This window comes from Dermacentor variabilis, chromosome 6, assembly GCF_050947875.1.
Source record: "Dermacentor variabilis isolate Ectoservices chromosome 6, ASM5094787v1, whole genome shotgun sequence".
Classification (NCBI taxonomy): domain Eukaryota; kingdom Metazoa; phylum Arthropoda; class Arachnida; order Ixodida; family Ixodidae; genus Dermacentor; species Dermacentor variabilis.
This window is the reverse complement of record NC_134573.1, coordinates 102,374,586-102,390,322: the sequence shown is the minus strand read 5'-3', so window position 1 is coordinate 102,390,322 and position 15,737 is coordinate 102,374,586. Positions and strand designations below refer to the sequence as shown.

The 15,737-nt window shown below is 47.0% G+C and overlaps 1 pseudogene; it reads left to right on the top strand.

Annotated features, from left to right (window-relative positions):
* The first annotated feature begins 5,560 nt into the window (after positions 1-5,560).
* On the top strand, positions 5,561-5,657 carry LOC142586447 (U2 spliceosomal RNA; annotated as a pseudogene).
* Positions 5,658-15,737: the final 10,080 nt, after the last annotated feature.

The following is a 15,737-nucleotide window of genomic DNA, read 5'->3' as shown; positions in this document are numbered from 1 at the left end:
GCAAAATAGAGCACTTCTGTCCACTGACTCAAGCTTCAGGATTGTTTTGGAAGTAACAAGGTATACTGACTCTTGCCTTATGGGGCGGGAGCGTATGTTCGATTATTTGTTGCTTTGCTGCCAACGAGGGTATTGACACATGTCGCTTCGCGGAATGAAGTTTAGTTGGCAGTGCAGCATTGGTGGTTTTGTCTTCTTCGCCGTCGTCTGTATAAAATTTCAAGTACACCATCTCACCAACTCGCCCAAAAGTCAGCCCCCCCGACATGGGCAATCAGCTACTGCGTATGGTGACAAAACCCTGACCGTGGCACTGTGACGTGAGTCAACAGCGTGGTGATGGCGTTGCATCAACTATTGATTGACAGTGCGTTTGTTATAGAAGTTGGATCATTCATGACATTCCCAATAGGATCGAGATGGGAGATTAAAAAGCTTCCGCCCACAAAAAAGTCGATTCGCGAATGTGGGGCTTATCGAGAGAGAAAGCACGTAGACGAAACAAAGCTTGAAGGAACGAAATGCGAGGACAACTAAGCAACAACATGAAAATGACCCACCGCCTGAAATACGAATAAACACTTGCCGGTAGTAAAATGATGCTCCTGTTCGTCTTCGTAGCTTGGGTTTCTGATAATATAGAATGAAACCGCTGTTTAGCAGATTTCATTTAACGCGTTTTCTGGTCATCGGCCTTAGGGAGGCTCTCGGTCTCTCCTAGCGGCCCCTCTTTTGAAAATAAACATTCCTCATACGGTTTCTGATTTTTACTCCCCTGCTGCTTTAAGGTGCCTCGAGCGAATTTCGCCCACGCATGGTTGATGATCGAGTGTTCAAATCAGTCTCATGCAGGGGCGTAGCCAAGAGGGGGGGGAGGGCTTATGGGGCTTCAGCCCCTCCCCCCCCCCCCCGAAATTTTTCGTGCTGTCCATGCACCGCCCACCCAAGCAATCCCCGGTGCCGGAAATCATTCTGAATTTTCTCTAGAATGTCTTTTTCACGCTAGAAAAGGCATTTCAATGCGAACCTTGCGAACTTGGGCTGGATTTCGCAGCAGCACCCATGCACCGGTAGTCACATAACGTCAATCGTAGATTTATTATTATTACGTAGATTTATTGGAGACTTATACGTATATTTAAATATCATGTTGCGGGGATTTGTGTATACGTGCAGTGAACTTTGTTTCCAGTGACAATTTGTTGCCTTTTATCAAGCTGTATCTACGCATTTCTAATGTATGAAGGCGAGTAAAATGAAAGGGAGCCAACCCAACCCGCGCAATAATTGTTCGGTCCATTATCTGCGAGGCATGCACGTGACACAGAGGCACCTCTCTGTTACAAAAGTGACATGCAGGTGTGAGTATCAAGGTTTAATGCTCTCATACACTGGATTGAACATGGTTGCGCGTATAATGGACGCTCTAGAAGTTGAGCAGCGTGGTGCCCTGATGTTTTTGACAGCTGAAGGTATTTCCCAAAAAGAAATTAGTCGCCGTATGGCTGCCATGTACGTTGAACATTGCATTTCATTGTACACTGTGAAGCGTTCGAGCAAACGGTTCAAAGAAGGACGTGAAAGTTGCAAAGACGATCCAAGGCCGGGCAAAAGCCATCGTGCAATCACCCCTAACAAAATTGCAAAGGTTGATGAGCTGATGGGACAAGAACAGAGGATAAGCATCGATAAACTGGCAGAATGTGTGAACATCAGTCACGGTTCGGTTCACGCCATAATTCATGAACATCTCGGTTATCCGCTCTTGTGTGCGCAATGGTTGCCCAAGATTTTGAACTACCGCCAGAAGACGGAGAAGTTCAGCGCTGCCTTGACTCATCTGATCCGGTATAACAATGCGGGTGACGACTTCTTGTCTCCAATTGTCATCGGGGACGAACCATAGTACCACTTCTACGAGCCTGAAACACGACAGCAAAGCTTACAGTGGAAACATTCGAATTCACCACCCCCAAGAAACGAAAGGCCGTCATTTCCACCGGAAAGGTTTTGTTGGCTTTTTTTTTCGATCGTCAGTGGCCATTACTGATAGAATATGCTAAATCTTGAGAGACTATCAGTTTGTTTTGTTATTGTAAAACGCCAGATCGGCTGCGTGTCACAATGAAAAACAAACTACGTGGAAAATTGACGAATCGGGTCATCTTGTTCCACGAAAATCCCGTCCCCACGTCGCTGATGTGGTTAATACAAAACTGGCAATGTTCAAGTGGGAAACGCTGCAACATCCGCCATACAGCCCAGACCTGTCGCCTTGCGACTTCCACTTTTTGGAGGATATGAAAAAACAGCTGACGCGAGCCAGATTCTTGTCGGACGATGACGTGAAAGAGTCAGTTGCAGACTTTTTGAATCAGCAACCCAAGGAATTTAATGAGACGGGAATCACGCGACTCGTTAGACAACGGGACAAATGTCTAAATGATTATAGAGACTACTTTAAAATAAGGTACCCCGTTTGTCATATATTCGCATTGGCTCACTTTCATTTGACTCGCCCTAGTTTGTTTTGCAGAACTCCTGCTTTTTATACGTGCTCTCTGTTGCGGCTATAATTTCGGTGTAATTACTCACGATACACGACCGGTGAAAGCTGCTCCTGCGTAATACATTGAAACAAATGACAGCGTCACAGATTTTTCACTGCCCGTTGCATATGTACAAGAATCTAAACAAGGTTCTTGAATGACAAAGATTCATTACAATATTTGTCCTCAGCTTGCTAATTTCATGGCCTTTACATTTTTCATATCAGCGACATGCACTGCCTTGCTGTTTTCGAACTGTTATAGTTCTAAAGTTCGTGTGATATTTTATTTACTTATCAAATAGAGAAAAAACACGGAAGAAGTGATATCGGTTATTTTGGGCTCAATTTCTGGAACATACAAGTATATTCTTTTACGAAAAAATACATATTTTACTTGTTTTGATAGTGCGTAGCGTTCAAGAATTTGTTTGCAGCATATTTAGTAATGACAATGCAGTTATTATTCATGTATTTGATCCCCAGACAAATTGTTTAAGAGGAAGCTTTAGCTCGCGCCCTACTACGACGCGGCCTATTTAAATACATGTAAAACGCAGAAACGCTTTTCTGTGATAACTCCCGGATCGCTTTGAATGAAAGTTGTTGCATTTGAGAGAGAAAGTTAAATTCTAGTGTCTGTTGGAAATGGAATTTCTATTTAGGGCCTGAACATTGTTTAACTATGTTGTAAACTCGAAAGTTAAAAAAAATAGAAGCACGGCGTTTACATACTAATAGCTTTGCATCAAGCACAGATGTCGCTGTTTAGTAAACGGCATCTATTATAACAGTCAAAGCGGACAAATTTGGTGTGTCAATCGATATCTTACGTGAACTGATTACATTGTGCACAAGGATTCTGCGAAAGCCGTATTTCCATAATGCTTAATTTCTGGAGATTCACGTGTAACACAGAAATTTTGTCCGCTGTAGATGTACTATTAGGTGAAATTCACAGAATTGTGATATCACTTTTCATTGCTGTGTTTCATAGTTTTAAACTTGATAGTTTAGATTTCTGAAAATTTGCGATTTTGGCAAATTTTTAAAAAAGAATTGACAACCTAAATGAAAAAATTCGAAACCAACAGTTACTAGAATTTAAGTTTTTCTTTTAAATACAATAAACCTCGTCAAATTTGGTGCATTGGTTGCTGAGAAAAACGAATTCTCCTTCTGCATGTATTTAGATACGCGTACCCGAGCTAAAGCTTCCTCTTAAGGAGGAGACCGAGCTGCAAACGCGTAAAAAAAAAAAAAAAATAAACGTACAGCGCGAAGGACAAGGACAGCGATAGACGACATACACAGCGCTGTGTATGTCGTCTATCGCTGTCCTTGTCCTTCGCGCTGTACGTTTTTCTTTTATCATGAATTACCAACTAGCCAAGCAACCAGCCTTGCGTAAAAATAGCCGTGTTGGCTAATGTTAGCTGACTACTATGGTTCCCTGCTTCGGCTGCTGTATTCCAATGGGGGTGGAAGGCAAAAAAAAGGGACATTTGTTTTTAGGGCTTTCTTTAAAAGAACTCTAGGTAGTGGAAATCGGTAAGAAGCCATCCTCTAAAGTGTAAATGATCACTCTCTGGCTAGCTAGATAACTAACTAACTAACTAACTAACTAACTAACTAACTAACTAACTAACTAACTAACTAACTAACTAACTAACTAACTAACTAACTAACTAACTAACTAACTAACTAACTAACTAACTAACTAACTAACTATAACTAACTAACTAACTAACTAACCAACTAACTAACTCATTCAGTCAATACTGAAAAATGGAAAATTATACAATTAACATCAGGGGAGGTGGGGAGGGGTGATTCCTTGGCAAGCTGCTGGCGCCAACTGGTACGAAAAGTAATGCCCGGGCTTCAGTGGACGAAAGGTCAGGACATCTAACGAGACGATCCGGGGCGCGCAGCGGGCGGCGAACCGCACGTTCGTGGAAGGCGGCGAGGCCCGGCGCTCGGGGCGGTTGTACGCCGGCGTCGCGGGCCAGGCGGCGCTGGTGTTCGACGCTTGCGAGGACGTCCTGCGGCACGGCAACCGCGACATCGAGCCCATCGCGGTCATGCTGCGCGGCGCCGGCATGACGTGGCCGCACGTGAACGAAGAGATGGACGTGCTCAAGGCACTCGCGTTCATGGACGAGACGCTGGACTGGGCTGTCCTGTTCGACTTCGAGCGCGTACCGCGGCGCGAGAGCGCGTGTCGCCGCCCCGCCGGCACTCGCAGGTAGTGTGACGTGTGACGAGTTCTGCTGAAAAATACCGAGAGTCCGGTAAAAATCTGTGGATGCGAATACATACGGCATTTCTCTATTATATGTTTCTGGGATGTCTATTTCTGTCATAGAAAATATACCGCGTGGGAGCAGTTAATCTTAGCCGAAATATTAAAAAAGAAGGAAGAAAAAATTCAGTGCCATTCCATCCTGCGAAAGTTGATGACCAGCGAAGCTGTGCGTGTGGGCCCCCTTAATGGCGAACGGTCCATTGCCGTGCGTCAAGCGCCGTATGCACATAAATGGAAGGCGAGGCGCGACTAGTTGCTTTTCCACGACGTTGAGCCTCGGATGATGATGAGGCACCGGGCAGTGTACATACCCATGTACTGTTGCAAAACGCGGCACGACACCTTTTACTAACGAATCCGGGCAGTAGAACAGACACCGCACTCAGAGGGCGCATGCACACTGCATCACCGTAGCCTAGATGATCGTGCCTTGGTCAACGTCCCGCAGTGCAGTAATGTTTGTGAGGTCACTCGATACTCACAAGCGGGCACACACAACACAGGCCCGGCAATTCCCCGCAAGCTCCCTCTGAAACCTGGCCGTTGCTCCGCTAAACGTTCCAAGTCTGCGGGATCGGGGCCACATGGACGGTTCGCACTTCTTTCCGCCTCGCGGTCCTGCCGGGCAGCACGCTTACGGGACCGCCAACACCGGAGGCCGGAAGGAAAGCTTAATATCTGATAGTGTTGTATGTGGACCTAAGATATTAAACTTATTTTTGCAAGTTGGCGGAGTGCGCAAAGCCTGCTCCACCTCCGCCACGGGTCGGCCCGGTATTGCACTATCTTCGGGATCGGCCCACGTATGGGTAGAAATTCTCGATCTACACAGCTAGATAAAATTACGTATTTTTTCCCAGAATCCAGCCATATACAGCTTCGCTGTGAAACTTGGAGCAAGATAGAAACACAAGCTTGGTCGTCAGGGGTCTATCGACCGAACATCATGGATCTTATAATTGTATCTTGCACCGTATCTTTTCTTGTTTTTCTTTCTTTTAGAAGCTTGGGTAACGTTAGCTGGGACATCCTACATATGAAGAGCGAATGCGTACGCTGGTGAATGCCTGCGACCGGACTATACATTTCTTATATGGAAGAAATGGGACAAGATTAACTTGATTACAGAGAAATAAAAATATGGTGGGGGGGGGGGGGGTTCCGCTCGTTTTGCGGTCAAGTCTAATAAGTCATTAATATGAACTTCTTGTTTTGTTTTAAAGCTTTCATGTTTCTTAGCTCCAGTAGGGCATAATCTTGGCCCGGTGGATGTATAGCATAGTTGGTGTAGCGTCCGTAGCCATGGCAGCGCGCCAGAAGGTGCTTCCACTCGTGGAAGCGCATGCGATGTCGCGTGCGCTTCCACCAATGAGGAGAACTCGGTCACGTGACGCAAAACTCTGCTCCCAGCAACACCACCAGATGGCGCTGCCCTCTTCGCGTCATGGGTCGCGGAACCTACTGATCACGCCAGCAGAATTGTTATATTCCTTTCTCTATGCCCGCAATATCGTGGAAGATTTGTCGCGGCGCGGCCACCACGCCTTTCCTTTCGTGATTCGGTGGCGACTCGGGCACCTGCCGGCGTTTCGCGTTGCCCTGCTGTTGTTTACGGGAACGCTGGCTGTGGTGGCTCTCTCGACGCGCTGCTGCGCACCCGGCTGCGCCAGTGTATGCTTAGAAATCCGTCGAGCATCTGAGCATCGGCAAAAAGCAATAAAGCATAATTTACACTGAATTGTCATGGCGGAAGCGGGGCATCAAGATCTGGTACGAAAACGCCTAGCCCGCACTGCAGATATAACGTTAAACATTCACGTTATACACTCGTAAGCACCGTGACAATTCTTTAAAGGAAATATAGAAGAGGCCTTCTTAATATCGTAACTGGGGTCGTACTGATTGAGTTTTTGCTTTCGAAAATAACTTCGGAAATGCTCGTGTAAAATTTTCTGACTCCTGCAGAACGATAAGAAGGTCCCGCGCAATCTGGAGAAACGTGCAGCTTGCATGTAGCAACAAACGCTCTGCTGTCCTCAGGAATCACAAAACACACTAAAGACGGGGACATTTAGAATGATGCTTATTTCGATAATTTAATTTCCATATGTCTATATCCTCGGCCCTAGCCTACTTCCGGGGCCTACCGCGCAATCCGATAGGCCCCGGGCAAGCGTTCTCTATCGCCGGCTCTCTCGCTTCGCAGTCGGCTGTCGCCACAACCGCTGCCTCCGCCGCGTGACGTCAGGGACGCAATACCAGATTTTTTTTGTCTGTGCTCGCCGCTCGCTCGGAGAAGGTCACGCGTTTTAGCGCGACAGCGTTAAGGAGCTCGTGTCGCAGAAAAGCCAGTGTCGTCGGCGTCGGCGGTGTTGGCCGTGAGCGAAAAATGGCGGAAGGCAATTCATAAATAAAAACAACTTGCAAGGTGGGCTGGGTGGGAATCGAACCAGGGTCTCCGGATTGTGTGACTCCGGAGACCCTGGTTCGATGGCTACCTTGGCTACCACTCTGCCGTGAGTTCGATAGTTCAAAGCGCGACAAAAGCGCCTCTAGTGAATGTGGTGTTGCCTTAGAAACGTGCCGTAGAAAGTTATACTGCGGTGTATATCGGTAATTATGAGCATGTAAATTACAGAAGTCGCAGTTAAACGAGTACCGAAGTACGTTTCTGCTACATTTCTTCTGCGCTTAGCGCACATGCAGAGCCATCTTGCGGCAAACACAGAAGACCCCCTCCTCGCAATGTACAAAATTCACAGGGGGTCGAACCCTCGACATTTGTTGGCAAATGAACCCACTACCAATGGTGTTAATTAGAATTTATTTAAGACGCATGACCATTCGGCGAATTAGGCCATCGATTTTTATAGGAAAGCGTGAAGCCGAGACTAAGAAGCGTCAGCATGACCTATAGTGTTGATTAAGGCAAATTTATTTAAGGTACAGTTAATTAAGATAGAGGCACTCTATCTATTGAGGCACTCGAACTCACGACATTTGGTGGGAGTCGAACCAACTTGGAGATATGGGCGAACCAGCCATATCTCCAAGTTGGATTCCAATTGACAGCGCGAAGAACGAGAGTCGAACCCACTACCTTTGGTGTTAAATTAAGGCGAGGTTAATTAATACGTGGTTAATTAAGATATGGTTAATGAAGGCGCTCGAACCCACGACCTTTGGTGGGAGAAAACAAGTGATAGGAAGTAACAGCGCATTAGAAGTGAAATGTCAAGAACTGTAATGAATACCTCTAGTGGGCAGGATTTCGCCTTCGTCCGCATTAGCGTATGCTAAACTGACTTTCAACCTTTCCGGCAGTGTCACTTTAAGCCTTTTCTTTGAGCATCTGTGCGGGACTTTTATTGTTTCCCTTTCTCCCGCGTACGCGTGCAGCAGCCGGCGCTCTTACACCAGAGGCGGCGGCGACTACATCGTGCGAGTGAAGTTGTCGCGCCACTTCCTTCCACTTCGCCGCCTGGTGACCGACATGATGGCACGAGGTCGGTTCGACGCGTACCTTGAGCTCCTCTTCGTGACGCTCGTCAACCGCAAGCTGAAGCCTGTGCCTTCGGCCGAAGAAACCAAGTTAATCGAAAAGAAGGTTGATATGAATGAGGACGATTTGCTTGATGGTCCGGAAAGTAATATAGATTTTGCATGTCCGCACGCTTATTAGTCTTCGCGGAACACTGGGTTACCGGAGCTGCTGGCGTGAGCAGCCGTGTCGGTAGTGCAGAGCTTTCAGATGTGCAGAGTCAGTTTAGAGGGAGAAGGCGTTCTGTGAAAGCTTTGTTATCGTTAAATGACGGTCAGAGTTGCAGTTTTTGAATTTGGCACCGAATTCGAAACGCCGGCACGCCACTGTGACGTCACGGGTTTCAAAGTGTTTTCTCGTATTTAGGGCCGCCTTGGCGAATCAAAGGCTCCCGAAACTCGCCATTTTAAATCTTTCGCTCCTGTAGAACACAATGTAACCGCTAAAGAATCAGCTAGGCCCTGGAAGACGTTATCAAAATCCGTGACGTCACAGCGAGCTGGTGCAGGAATTTCAAGGAGGCGTCGCCACCCGTGTTTTGTTATTTCGCTTTTTCTGGCTTGCCAAGCTTCTCATCGTGGTAAGAGCTGCGTTTGATATTGTAGCAGGACGATTTATTGCTTATACAGATGAAATCGTTTTTCTTTTAAGTGCCCCTTTAATCATAGAGGAATCAGTACTCTTATTGCAATGACCAGCCATATTCTAATTAGCTGCTGGTGTAAAGCGCTGGCAACGTAATTCTTAACCTGCAGTGCTCTGTTTTGTTTTCCTTCGAAGAGAATGCCCGTCTAATGCAACAATATCTCTAACGAGTTGTGATTCGACAAACTGCCTCAACGTATCGCTGCCGACGTTATCGGTGCCGTCCAGGGCTCCGGTAACCCCTTATTCCGTGAAGGATAACACCTACGCGGAGGACAATAAAACTCAACCGTCGGGCAATGCGGTCTCCAGGCGTGTCAGTTTGTGTGAGGTGATCCGACACAACTCAGTTGCATTTGAGCCTTTACCGAGTGCTGACCGCTTGCGCAGTGGACAGGTGTTCGTGCGTTGAACGGCGGGTCAATGTGCACCGCAGTGTCGATCAGCGATGTGGTATGCAGTTTCTGGTGAAATAAAGCAACGCTGGCCCCTACCTTACTACGGCCCAGGCCCGTTCCAGCCAACTTTAGTTTGCTTTCCCATCCAGCTATAAAGGACCAATGCTGTGATTTGGGATCTGCTTGTCACCCCGAAAGTGTTCACTGTAGTGCAGTTGTAGCACGCGGGTACAAGAAAAGAGACATGAAACATCTACAGCGCTACTGAAGCCCCGCGTATCTTCTCTCTCCGTGCACTTTAGTTGCGCTACATTGCAGATACACTATATATTTATTGACTGTTGAAAATATGCAGCCTGCCGTGGCGGGTACTCGGGATGATATTGCACTTGAAGACATTTGAAGCGAGATGCGATACGTGGATGTACCCCTGGTAACGGTGTAACGATGCTCGCGAGGATGTTATTTTGGAGAATATATTGTGTATATAAACATATCTCTAAACAACAATTTTATGTGATGAGTTTTATTATTATCCGGATGTTCCGGCCAGTCAGTAACGGGCTTGTGGTTTTATATCGTTTAGGTAAATAGAACAAACGTATCACTGAGACTGTTTCAAATATTTTTTAACGAGAACATTTCTGTGTTCGGCAGGCCTTTCAAATTGGAAATCAAAGATTGTGTCATGATGGAGCTTCCTATCTTAATACATTACCGAGAGTTACAGCACCGTGCTGTTCGCATAGGTTGTCCGCTACCTGGCTGAAGTGGCAAAGAACACCACCTCGCAGCCGCTGTGCACCACAACCGAGGGCGTGGCCCTCCGGACACCCTGGCTGACAGCTGACGATTGGAAGAAATTTCTGGTTCCTCTATTCAGCTTCGATCCTCGCTATCCTGTGTACATGGAGATCACGTGTCCCGAGCTATTCCGTGCCTTTTTCGCTTCACAGGTACGCCAGATGTATAGGCAAGCCACAGACCGTGACGCTGCGAAGATCTGTTCTAAGAACATTTTGACATTTTCTAGTTAGTTCACCTTCTTTATGCTTGAAGCAACGCAAAAAAATTGCGGAAGAAACTAGAGGACGCAGTCACTTGTCTATCCGCTCTTAATTTATTCCGCAAGTTTTTTGCGCTGTTTCAAGCATAAATATATGAAGGTGTGGTGGCCTGGCGGTTACACTCCATGCAGGCACGAATGAACGAACGAACGGCGACAGAGTTTACAGCCGCGAATTTTCTCGGGAAGAAAGATAAATAGATGCGATCACCTACTCAAAAGTTACTTGGCAACGAATATTGTTCAAATTGCTCAACAACGACGGAGAAAGAAATTGTCCACTTGTAGCCTGCTCTTTCTCCCTACACTCCGCCCTGTTGTCTACGAACGTGCAGCTAGCATCCACAAACATGCAACCCCTCCATATACTGGTAATGTGTCCAGATTGACGTCGAAGAACGATCAGTGCGCTTATATCGATCCCAAAAATAGTTAATGCGGCCCTGTAACAAACTTGGATTCAACGAAGTGGTTCGTAACACCAGTCCTTGTGCAGTCTCGCTTGGCCAGCTTAGAATGCCCGAATAATTCTAAACCACTCTGCTCAAGGTTTCATCCAGCGCAGGCTTCGGACAGTAGAAGTTCATGGCATTCCTTGCCCATGGGCGAGAGATCTACCATGCAGGGCTTATGTGCCGAACGCGTTCTGCCCGAGCATGGAACTGGAACTGAACTACCGTGAACTAGTTGTACTCGCACTGAACTGCTATGAACTGAACCAGTGAAATATACATCTCACTAAATCCGTGCAGTGCAGCGAAATGTGTCTGTCGGGTCATCCAACTAGAAAAGAGAACCAGAAGAAGGGCTCCTTAACTGCCCGCATTTTAATCGCCCTCCGCGCGACGCCGAATGAATGGAAGCTTCACGGAAAGGCTAGCGCTGCACTATGGATGAGCCATGCTGCCTTACCTGGAACACGTAGCTGGCTCCCGTTACTGATTGGCCTGACACACGAACCTTCGCTTCACTGCACGTAGTTGGTAAGGCGGAGTAGAAGACAATTGAATGGACTTTCAGACCCAGGTCAGCTGAAGCCAATGACGATTCAATCCCCTCTTCGATTTCTCGCTCGCTTTGTGCGCTATTCCAGGACACAGGAGAAACGTACCGGGCCTCGAGTCAGTGGTTCACCACTCAGGTGGTCAGTTGGTACGCGCTGCAGACGTGCGTCATGTTCGCCTACGCACCGGCCATCCAGCTAATGTACGCGAACAGCACGGAGGCCGCCAAGGCGCATAGGCGCGCCTGCCTCGATCTTTCCACTTCATTCTCCGGCACGGCGTACGGCTTCCTGGCGTTGGCCAGGAACCGTTTCGAGGATGCCTACTGGGAGACCCGCTCCATCGTCAACAGGGTGAGCAGCGCGAGCGAGCACGGGACAATAACGATGACCAGGTCACTGCATTCAGCTGAAGTCTGTCAGCTGCTGTAGCTTGGCTTCATTCCCAGATTTATACGTTTTTGTCCGCAGTGTGTCAAAAAGTTGGCACCCGCTACCACGTGATCCCGGAAAACACCCGGTCAGCAGTCTACTTCGCAGAAGGGGATAAAGAGTTTTTTTCTCCACATCATAGTTTAAGGGTTTAAGGTGCAGTGGTGGCGTAGAGGTAGAACACCCGCCTCGCGTGCAAGAGGTCCGTGGTTCGAATCCCGGTGCCGCGCCATTTTCCACCGGATTAAAAAAAATCCGCGTGTTGATAAAATTGTATAAACAGGCCAGGAGTGTGGTCTGATACCGGTGACCAGAAACGGTAACGCACTCCCCTCACCAGAGCAGGATTGGCCACCCTGGTGCAGTATTTGGCCACAACCTCCTATATGAACACAACAGTCAAACCCCGGCCCTCAGTCCCCAGCAGCTGCGAAGCAACTGACCACGGCGGTGGTCAGACCTGCAACGCAGTAGAGTGTGCGAAGAATCCCTGGCTCTGGACAGGCCGCCATTGTAATATGAACCTGGCAACGTTTAACGCTAGAACGTTATTTAGTGAGGCGAGTCTGGCAGTGCTATTGGAGGAATTAGAGGGCAGTAAATTGGATATAATAGGGCTCAGTGAAGTTAGGAGGCCAAAAGAAACATATACTGTGCTATAAAGCGGGCACGTCCTGTGCTACCGGCGCTTAGCGGAGACGAGAATCAGGAGTCGTATTAGGAATTAGGAGACGAGAGGGTGGCAGGTCTTGTTGTGAAACTTAACAAGAGGTACAAATTGAAGGTCGTACAGGTCTACGCCCCTACATCCAGTCATGATGACCAGGAAGTCGAAAGCTTCTATGAAGACGTGGAATCGGTGATGGGAAAAGTCAAAACAAAATACACTATACTGCTGGGCGACTTCAATGCCAGAGTAGGCAAGAAGCAGGCTGGAGACAAGTCAGTGGGGGAATATGGCATAGGCTTTAGGAATAGCAGGGGATAGTTATTAGTAGAGTTTGCGGAACAGAATAATATGCTGATAATGAATACGTTCTTCCGCAAGCGGGATAGCCGAAAATGGACGCGGAGGAGCCCGAACGGCGAGACTAGAAATGAAGTAGACCTCATACTCTGCGCTAACCCTGGCATCATACAAGACGTGTAGGCGCTCAGCAAGGTGCGCTGCAGTGACCATAGGATGGTAAGAACTCGAATTAGCCTAGACCTGAGGAGAGAACGGAAGAAACTGGTACATAAGAAGCCGATCAATGAGTTAGCGGTAAGAGGTAAAATAGAGGAATTCCAGATCAAGCTACAGAACAGGTATTCGGCTTTAACTCAGGAAGAGGACCTTAGTGTTGAAGCAATGAACGACACTCTTGTGGGCATCATTAAGGAGTGTGCAATAGAAGTCGGTGGTAACTCCGTTAGACAGGATACCAGTAAGCAATCGCAGGAGACGAAAGATCTCATCAAGAAACGCCAATGTATGGAAGGCTCTAACCCTACAGCTAGAATAGAACTGGCAGAACTTTCTAAGTTAATCAACAAGCGTAAGACAGCTGACATAAGGAAGTATAATATGGATAGAATTGAACATGCTCTCAGGAACGGAGGAAGCCTAAAAGCAGTGAAGAAGAAACTAGGAATTGGCAAGAATAAGATGTATGCGTTAAGAGACAAAGCCGGCAATACCATTACTAACATGGATGAGATAGTTCAAGTGGCTGAGGAGTTCTATAGAGATTTATACAGTACCAGTGGCACCCACGACGATAATGGAAGAGAGATTAGTCTAGAGGAACTCGAAATCCCACAGGTAACACCGGAAGAAGTAAAGAAAGCCTTGGGAGCTACGCAAAGGGGGAAGGCAGCTGTTGAGGATCAGGTAACAGCATATTTGTTGAAGGATGGTGGGCAGATTGTTCTAGAGAAACTAGCCACCCTGTATACGCAATGCCTCGTGACCTCGAGCGTACCGGAATCTTGGAAGAACGCTAACATAATCCTAATCCATAAGAAAGGGGGCGCCAAAGACTTGAAAAATTATTGACCGATCAGCTTACTGTCCGTTCCCTACAAAGTATTTACTAAGGTAATTGCAAATAGAATCAGGAACACCTTAGACTTCCGTCAAGCAAAGGACCAGGCAGGATTCCGTAAAGGCTACTCAACAATAGACCATTTCACACTATCAATCAGGTGATAGAGATATGTGCGGAATTTAACCAACCCTTATATATAGCTTTCATTGATTACGAGAAAGCGTTTGATTCAGTCGAAACCTCAGCAGTCATGGAGGCATTACGGAATCAGGATGTAGACGAGGCGTATGTAAAAATACTGAAAGATATCTATAGCGGCTCCACAGCCACCGTAGTCCTCCATAAAGAAAGCAACAAAATCCCAACAAAGAAAGGCGTCGGGCAGGGAGCTACGATCGCTCCAATGCTATTCACAGCGTGTTTACAGGAGGTATTCAGAGACCTGGATTGGGAAGAATTGGGGATAAACGTTAATGGATAATACCTTAGTAACTTGCGATTCGCTGATGATATTGTCTTGCTTAGTAACTCAGGGGAGCAATTACAATGCATGCTCACTACTGACCTGGAGAGGCAAAGCAGAAGAGTGGGTCTAAAAATTAATCTGCAGGAAACTAAAGTAATGTTTAACAGTCTCGGAAGAGAACAGCAATTTACAAGACGTAGCGAGGCACTGGAAGTGGTAAGGGAATACATCTACTTAGGGCAGGTAGTGACGGCGGATCCGGATCATGAGACGGAAATAATCAGAAGAATAAGAATGGGCTGGGGTGCGTTTGGCAGGCATTCTCAGATCATGAACAGCAGGCTGACATTATCACTCAAGAGAAAAGTGTATAACAGCTGTGTCTTACCAGTACTCACCTACGGGGCAGAAATCTGGATGCGTACGAAAACGGTTCTACTTAAATTGAGGACGACGCAACGAGATATGGAAAGAAGAATGATGGGTGTAACGTTAAGGGATAAGAAAAGAGCAGATTGGGTGAGAGAACAAACGCGAGTTAATGACATCTTAGTTGAAATCAAGAAAAAGAAATGGGGGGGGGGGGGGCATGGGCATATGACATGTAACGAGGAGGGAAGATAACCGATGGTCATTAAGGGTTACGGACTGGATTCCAAGGGAAGGGAAGCGTAGCAGGGGGCGGCAGAAAGATAGGTGGGCGGATGCGATTAAGAAGTTTGCAGGGATGACATGGTCACAATTAGTACATGACCGGAGTTGTTGGAGAAGTATGGGAGAGGCCTTTGCCCTGCAGTAGGCGTAACCAGGCTGATGATGATGATATTTTAAGGGTTATGTTTCTTGATGAACTAAAATATTTCATACAAGTTGTGTGGATACGGTTTAATGGAAGGGAAAGATGTCGTTGACTCGACCGTAGCACATAGACTCAAAGTAAAACCAGACGGGTTTTGCAGAAAGCCTCGCAGCTGAACTATAATTGGCCCTGGTCTAGGGATCGATCCTGGGACGAACGCTTTTCTGGGTCAGCTGATCTAGCAGCTGAACGAACCAGAAGACTAGCAAATCGCCGAGAGAGGCTGAAGTGATGGTCATCTCGGAGCACAAAAAAGTTGAACATGACCATTACTTCAGCCTCTGTCGGCGATTTGCTAAGAATTTGAAATTAGTTCTGCAGAGAGAGCGAGAGAGCGAGATCGTGAAGAGGAAGAGGCGCTATTTTTTACAGCACTTCAGGGAGCCCGTTTCAGCGTCACAGTTCCGCAAAAGCTGGCAAGGTAGAGAAATATTTTTGAAA